Below are 8,533 nucleotides of genomic sequence, written 5' to 3'. Positions count from 1 at the left end.
TTACAAATGTAATAAAATGGAATATAAATGAAATATAAATGAACAAAAACACTTTTTTAAAATCAAATTAAAAAAATAAAGTATTACAACATCAAATGCGGTGTCCAAAGGTTATTGATGGTCGTCTTTAAAATAGCTTTAAAAAATGTATTAAAAAAAAGTCATTAATTACAATATTAATATCTTTAATACACTGTAAGATGTGGGGGGTAAACTGAGCTCCAGGAACAAGGACATGGAGGGTGACCAAACTGTAAAATCTTCTTCAAAAACAACGAAAAAATAAAGATAAATCAATCAGAAATTGAGCATCAAAAGTATACTGAGCTCAAGCAAGAAGTGACACTTGGAAAGGGAGAAGCAACAATTTGTAGGTATTTTCTACCTTTTACAAATGGGATGAATTTAATTCACAAAGTAAGTACACTCTCTATGTGATGTAGCCATATTAAATGTGTAAATAATGATAAAGAATAATCTATACATTGTATTAACAGATATGTAAGCAAATGCATGAATTAGGAAAAGGTTTCCTCATCTCTATGACATTACCTGTATTTTGATATGCAAATGAACTACTTTTCAAGCGTACCCCTCTATGTAACCCTGTGTGTTCCTGTGTGTATTGGTCTCTATGTGTCCCTATGAGTGTCTTTGTGTGTCTCCCTGTATATATGTGTGACTGTGTACCTATGTTTTTATTTTGTTTGTCTGTGGGCCCCTATGTTTCTGTGCCCCCATGTGTTTTTATATTTATATTGTGTCCTCCTGTGTCTCTATACTTGATGTCCTTATTTTTGTCTATGTACCACCCTGTGTGTCCCTATATTTATAGTGTACCACTGTATTTCACTATGTGCATGTGCCCCCTATATGTCACTATGTTTTGTGTTCTGTACATTTAAGGAATGGTTAATGCACCACATACCTTTTAGAAATAATCTTCAATGTGTCTGGAAAAACAAGTCCTACACAGAGCCTGAAAAGGAAAAGAAAAATTTAAAAACCCAACACAACAAGAAGGTCTCAATAACAGCAAATTTCCAACAATGACATCAATAACAAAATTCGCCAACCAATCCAATCAGTTTAAAATCAAAAAATCAAACCCACATTACAATATCTTTTTAATGAAAATGGCAAAATTCATTAAAAAAACCTGAAATAATAAAAACAAACACCTCCTCCACCCCCCAAAACCACTAATCCCACAACAGACCATCTCAAGGCAGCACATCCACATGTAACCCCCATGAACCCCAAAAATCATCAATTCACATGCCCCAAAAAGATCAAAACAAGCAAGTCCCCATCTCACCCCAGAACCCCCATCCAAAAACTCACATGATAGCATCATGCCATCTTGAACAAGCATTAGCATTGAAACTAATTGAACCACAGTAAAACCATTTCACAGATACTAACATAAATGTATATATTACACAATTCAAAATGAGGAAAATGATCACAAATTAAACAAAGGGGCTCAAATGTACAAAAACAATGGGAAGAAAAACTTACCCAGTTCAACGGAGAGGACTACACTGCTTACCAGCAAGTTCAGAATGAGCTCTAGGAGGCGGAGTCAACCTGGCAGGGTCATGATCATGTGACTCTAGGAGGCGGAGTCAACCTGGCAGGGTCATGATCATGTGACTGATGACCAGTTTCAGTATATATATATATATATATATACACAATTTTCACTCCATCTGTTTCACTATATGATATAAGTGTTTTTTCAGTCTATATATATACAAATTTCACTCCATCTGTTTCACTATATGATATAAACAAATTTCACTCCATCTGTTTCACTATATGATATATGTGTTTTTTCAGTCTATATATATACAAATTTCACTCCATCTGTTTCACTATATGATATAAACAAATTTCACTCCATCTGTTTCACTATATGATATATGAAAAATTTCAGTATATGATATATGCGTTTCACTATATGATATATGAAAAATTTCAGTATATGATATATACATTTCACTATATGAAATATGCGTTTCAGTATATGATACATGCGTTTCACTATATGATATATGTGTTTCACTATATGATATATACGTTTCAGTATATGATATATACGTTCCAGTATATGATATATGCGTTCCACTATATGATATATGCGTTTCACTATATGATATATGCGTTTCACTATATGATATATGCGAGATAAAAAACTGAAATATGTCCCTAACGGCACCTCATATATAATAAAATATTTACAAAAATGTGAAGGGTGTGCTCACTTTTGTGAGATACTATATATATATATATATATATATATATATATATATAATTTTATTCAGGACAAGCAGAGCTTTCTTTAGATTCCATTTTTTTGATCATATCATTATAAAATATGTTTGGTTTTTTTTAAAAACGGCCTTTTCTCACTTTTATTTGAAAAATCTTTTACCCATCTGCAAAAAACTAAGGTAAACAACCTGCTTAATAGATTCTTCTATTCGTCCTGAGTTTAGAAATGCCCAATATATTTATGTTTATTTGCAAGTTATAGGGGAAGAAGTACAAGTCCTATTTTTGGGATATCTTTGAAGACGGCCCATTCGATTTACTCCATCAAATCATACATTTTTCTAAAACTAGGCACCCCATGGCCATTTAACATACCAATATTTCAACTCTTTCCCTGCAACAAATCTTGTGACGATATAGTGCTTTATTTCTTTTATTGATTTATTTTATTTTATTTATTTAGGCCTTGCTCTTAAAAAAACATATACTGTATGTATATATACACACTCACTCGCCACTTTATTAGGTACACCTTGCTAGTACCGGGTTGGACCCCTTTTTGCCTTTAGAACTGCCTTCATTCTTTGTGCCATACTTTCTACAAGGTGCTGGAAACATCCTTCAGAGATTTTGGTCCATATGGACACATCACGCAGTTGCTGCAGATTTGTCGACTGCACATCCATGATCCAAATCTCCCATTCCACCACATCCCAAATGTGCTCTATTGGATTGAGATCTGGTGACTGTGATTATCCAAAAAAACTAAATACTGTCTGCGCTTCTCACCCTAATAAAGTTGGCAACAAATATATAAACATAATATAAATGAGAGGTTTTGGTTATATGAATTGGCCAAAGCATAATTAAGCTCACCCGCCACGTCAAGGCACACTCTCAATAGGGTGAGATCCTACTCTCACCTCCTACATAGTGGGCACACAAAGCAGTTTATACTGCTACCAAAAACTGTGATTATCCTGCTGGAAGTAGCCATCAGAAGATGATCAAAAGGGATGGACACGGTCAGCAACAATACTCAGGTAGGCTGTCGTGTTTAAACGATGCTCAATTGGTACTAAGGGGCCACCAGTGTGTAAAGAAAATGTCCCCCACACCATTACACCAAAACCAGCCTGAACTGTTGATACAAGGCAGGATGGATCCATGTATACACCAAAGTCTTACCCTGCCATCTGAATGTCGCAGCTGGAATCGAGACTCATCAGACTAGGCAACGTTCTTTCAGCCTTCCATTGTCCAATTTTGGTGAGCCTGTGCAAAATTATAGCAACAGTTTCCTATTCTTAGCTGACAGGAGTGGCACCCAGTGTGGTCTTCTGCTGCTGTAGCCCATCTGCTTCAAGGTTCGACGTGTTGTGCATTCAAAGATGGTATTCTGCATACGTTGGTTGTAACAAGTGGTTATTTGAGTTACTAGCAGGCGGCATAGGCACCACAACCCTATCGCTCCATTGGGACCGTGCCCACAAAACCCACACAACTTCCCACAACCTTGGTTTTTATACCTCAGATGATAAACTACCAAAACTTCAATCAAGTACCAGGAATAATTTTTCCTAAAACAGCGAACCGGAACCTCAGTTCCCTGCAAACACAAATCTCCATCAACACTAACCGTGTCACAACCCAAACATCAGATTATAGGGAGGGTGGGAGGGAAACGCTTTACTGGTCTTTTGAATCTAAAGGAAGGCCATGACACCTAGCCTTCCTTATAAAGCCCCCTAGACTCCACCCCCTAATTTCACCTAACTCCCTACTATAGGTCAAGCAGATCAAGCAGCCCCTCCTATTATTTTGTGTAAATGGGGCCAGACTGGATGGTTCAAATAATCCCATGCGTCGGTTGCGACGCGGCGTGGTGTCAGCGACCATGCGGACGACCACCGGAATACCCGCGGGTCGGTCCTCCGCAGCACCCACGCCGCATCCAGCTGGCAGAGACGCGGCTCGGTCCTCGCCGCATCCCGCCGGCACAAACACGGGCCCGTCCTCGCTCGCGTTCACGCCGCATCTAGCCGGCGCGCGCGAAACCCTGCCTCCTTTTTCTCTGCTTCAGGAGGGTGGGGGCCGCGCGCGCTCCCGATGACGTCACCAGCCCGGGAACATTTAAAACCCAGCAGCTCCTGCTGCTGGGCACTTGGTATATTTCTTTCTCTGTGTGTTCCTATTGCTAAGCTATTGTTTTGTTGTGACCCTGCTTGTTGAACGGATTTTTGCTGATCTTCTGGATACCCTGACCCTGATTGTTTAACGGACTTTGCTCACGTTCTGATACCCCGATCCCGGCTTGTTTATCGGATTTTTGCTGATCTTCTGGATACCCTGACCCTGGCTTGCATACCGGACTTCGCCATATTTTTACCTTACACGTGGGTAGACTTGAGCCTATTCAAAATGGCTGGCGTCGGCGGCAGTTCCGGTACGGACGGACCGGAAGTGTATAGATCTTCCCCCCTCGGTGCTGGACCCAAGGTTCCGCTTCTTTTTTCAAGTTAACCCTTTGATTGCTGACAATAGCCAGCAATCACAGGGTAATGTGATTTAACCCCCTCTTTACCAGTTCCCCCTAATTCCTTTATAAACCCCACCAACCCCACACCTAACAGTAACCTCCCCATCAACTCAATAAATTACCCCACTGCCACTGCTATACAAACAAACTCCCCAGTTGCCCAACCCCATTCCCCTGGGTTAGGCGGGAGCGCTCTCCCAGCTAACCCCACTGATAACCCACTGAGCCTGCACGGCTACACGGGATCCTTTAACCCTCAGGCAAAGTACTACAAGCTACTCCGCTATGGGGTGGCCTTTCAAATACCCCCATCAAAAGGACGGTAACATAGGCCACCAAATCCCATACCTTCCCTGCCAATTACCCCCGCCACAAGCTTCAGTTACAGTCCTGCATGCCCCTTCCCAAAGCACAGGGGTGCCTAACCAGACCACACTAAATGTTATCCCTCTCTCTCAGCAGAGGCATGCAGGAACAACACAGACAGGCGTCTCACCCAGCTCAAGCCAAAACACCCTACCGTGACGCAAAATCAAACCGTGCACGGAAAAAGATAGCAATGTCGTGGCTTCAGAGGAATCACAGCCACCTCTAACAACCATAGGGAGAAATCTGCTGTGGCCCTTACGAAAAATTACTGCAGCTTTTTCTGAAGTAATACTGCAGTTTTTTGGGCATGAAAAAACTGCAATACTGCACTTTTACTGCACATTTACTGCACTTTTTTTTATACTGCAAACCTACAGTTGTACTTCAAAGTACTGTAGCTTTATTGCATTTGTACTTCCGTACAAAAATAACTGCAGTACAACTGCAGTACAGTGAAGTACAAATGCAGTAAAAGTGCAGTAAATGTGAAGTAATACTGCAGTAAAAGTGCAGTATTGCAGTTTTTTCATGTCCAAAAAACTGCAGTATTACTTCAGAAAAACTGCAGTATTTTTTTTGTAAGGGGGCAAGCTGAAGGCAGCCTCGGTAAGTCTAATTACACCACACAATTACCCTGCTCCGATTCGACTTCTGACAATTCTGGCACATCAGAATCGTCAGACAGCGACTCTGGAGATCATACTATGCTTACATTTCTGAAAAAGCTAGTAGGAAGAAGGGTAAAATATGGTCCATATGGCACACATACGAAAAAAAAAGATCAAAAACCTTAAGTTTTGGACAGAAAATATTGACTTTGGACAAGGGTAGTGTCCCTTCGGAAAAGCCAGAACATGACATAGGCAGAACCCTGGGAATATCTCATTAAAACTGGCATGTAGGGCTTTTAATGAAAAAAAATGTAGCAAGGGTTTTAATTTTAAAAATAGACACAAGTGCAGCGAGTGTTGTGGGGTCACTAATGGCTCCTTTCGGGCCCAACCTGGTAAAAGCGCCAACACCAATAATAAAAGGCAGACTCAGTGAGTTATTAGAGGGGTGTACTGATAGACTGAAAGCCGAGTTTTTGTTGCATGGTTTTAAGTTTGGTTTTAAAATTCCTGTCAGGGATGCTGTGGTACATAGAGCATTGGGAACTGCAACACAGGTCAGGCTTAGCATCAATAGCCCATTACCTTGATGATTTCCTAGTTATAGGGGCTTCAGGTGGGCAGGATTTTGCCTTACTGTTATCTACCTTAAAATAAGGCTTACCAAGCAACTAAAGCAAGACATGGCAGTCTGGGACCGGTTCCTGTCTAACTTTAACGGAGTCAGGCTCTGGGTAGATAAGGAGGTATCTATCACAGAATTGCAATTGTTTACCGATGCAGCGGGCTCAGTGGGTTTTGGTGCTTTCCTATCCCTTTCCCCATTATTGTAGCACGTGAAATTTGGTGGGCTAGCTTGGCCAACAAGTCTGTGGTGTTCTGGACAGATAATTTGAGTGTCGTGCATGCTATTAATAACCTGCATCATCTGCATCTCTTCCAGTCATCAGGCACATTAGGCACCTGGTACTATTATGCATGAAGCACAATATTAGTTTTAAGGCTAAGCATGTGCCAGGAGTAGACAATACCATTGCTGATGCTCTGTCCAGGGGTGACATGATCAAATTTTTCAAAGCTGCCCCAAGGGCTTTAACATTCCCAAAAACCTTTGGCAGTTGGTAACAGATACTTAGATCATCTCATTTAATGGACTAATTCACAAGAGCCAGGGCCGTTAGTAGGCTTAGCTGCCATATCCTCCTTTTAAGAAATTTAAAGGATTGGTAAGACCATAAAAGAAATGTGTCAGAGCTTAAGGGCAGTAGCTGTGAATGCTACCGGAACACAAGAATATTCACTGGCTCAAGAAAAGAGGAATGGCCCAGAAAGACCTGGCGTGCATGTTGGACATACAGCTGAGGAGTTGAGGTAAGCAGGATATTGTTAATATATGTTAATCACGGGTAACCTCCTGACGTTAAATCAGTTGCCAAAAAGATACTGCTGGGACGGCCAGAGTTTACATTAGTTTAGGCATTATGCCTAGAAAGGCGAGTATCCTACCACATATCCACCCTAGCTGTAATACACACCATTCAATAAATTCATACATGTTCTTGTTGAACAGATTGCCAAATGGCAATAGGTTTGGATACTCCTTTAAAGAAGGTCATTCCGATTGCATAAATGGATAATTATGGTTTTATTGATAGATAATATGATAGATAATATGATATTATTGCATGAACACAATCTTATCAAGTATTCACAAATTACTATTACTATTACGAGAGGCCGACGTCCTTGATTGTTGCAAATTTACTGATTTTAAGCTCTTTTTTTCCTTTTCACATAAACTTTTGCATTATGTGCTGTTTTGTGCAGCCCAATTGGCTGTAAGAAACCCACAAATGTCATCACAATATATGATTTTCTTTTCTTTCCCATACTGACTTTTTCTACCTTTTGTAAGGACTTACCTGCCTCTCCGGTCCCGCGCCGTGGCCGGTCCCGCGACGCTTCCTCCTCGGCCGGCTTCCCGGGCAGCGAGTACCATCGCTACCCGGTCGGCGTGGCCGACCACGCAGCAAACAGGTAGCACAGGTAACACGCCACCGTGTGGTCAAAACATAATATTACACGTTACATCTGTACCATGTTCTTATAACCTCGGGTGACCTCCATTAAGGACACACCTCCACCTGTCCCTATTTAAACCTGGACTTCCTCTTCTGGGTCACCCTTGGTTTGGTGTATTTTTGCTATTTGCTTGTGCATTAGATTGTTACTGACTGCTCCGGTTTGACTTGGCTTGTTGACCTCGTTCCTGTCTCCTGATTCGGCTCCTGATTCCTACTCGTCTGGTATTGATTCGGCTTGTTGACCTCGTCTCTGGATTCTGATTTGGCTTATCCTGATTACCTGTCTGACCCGGTTGGTTCTCTGACTTTCTGGTTCCTGTTTGGCCCGGCCCACTCGGCCATCTGGGGTCCTACCTCACCATACCATTACACCTTTACTTTCTGCAAACATTGCACCACATTCAAAGGTGACCCATCCTTTAAATCCTTTTCCCAATGTTCTGCCAATTCCGTCCCCAAGGACCACTTATTCGCAACTATATTGTAAGGAGCTTCCTCCCAACCTGGAATCATAACAGATTCCTGCAGCACCTCTTTTTTCTTAAAGAGGGACATGTCATCAATGCATCAAATATCAGAAATCTATCCGCAACCTTCCACGTATCCTGCCGACTACGCCAAATTTATGTATTGCCAAATGGCAATAGGTTTGG

This window comes from Sceloporus occidentalis, unplaced genomic scaffold, assembly GCF_023333645.1.
Source record: "Sceloporus occidentalis isolate IW3139 unplaced genomic scaffold, rSceOcc1.0.p SCAF_211, whole genome shotgun sequence".
NCBI classification, from domain to species: domain Eukaryota; kingdom Metazoa; phylum Chordata; class Lepidosauria; order Squamata; family Phrynosomatidae; genus Sceloporus; species Sceloporus occidentalis.
The sequence above is the reverse complement of the archived record's forward strand: the minus strand, read 5'-3'. Positions refer to the sequence as shown.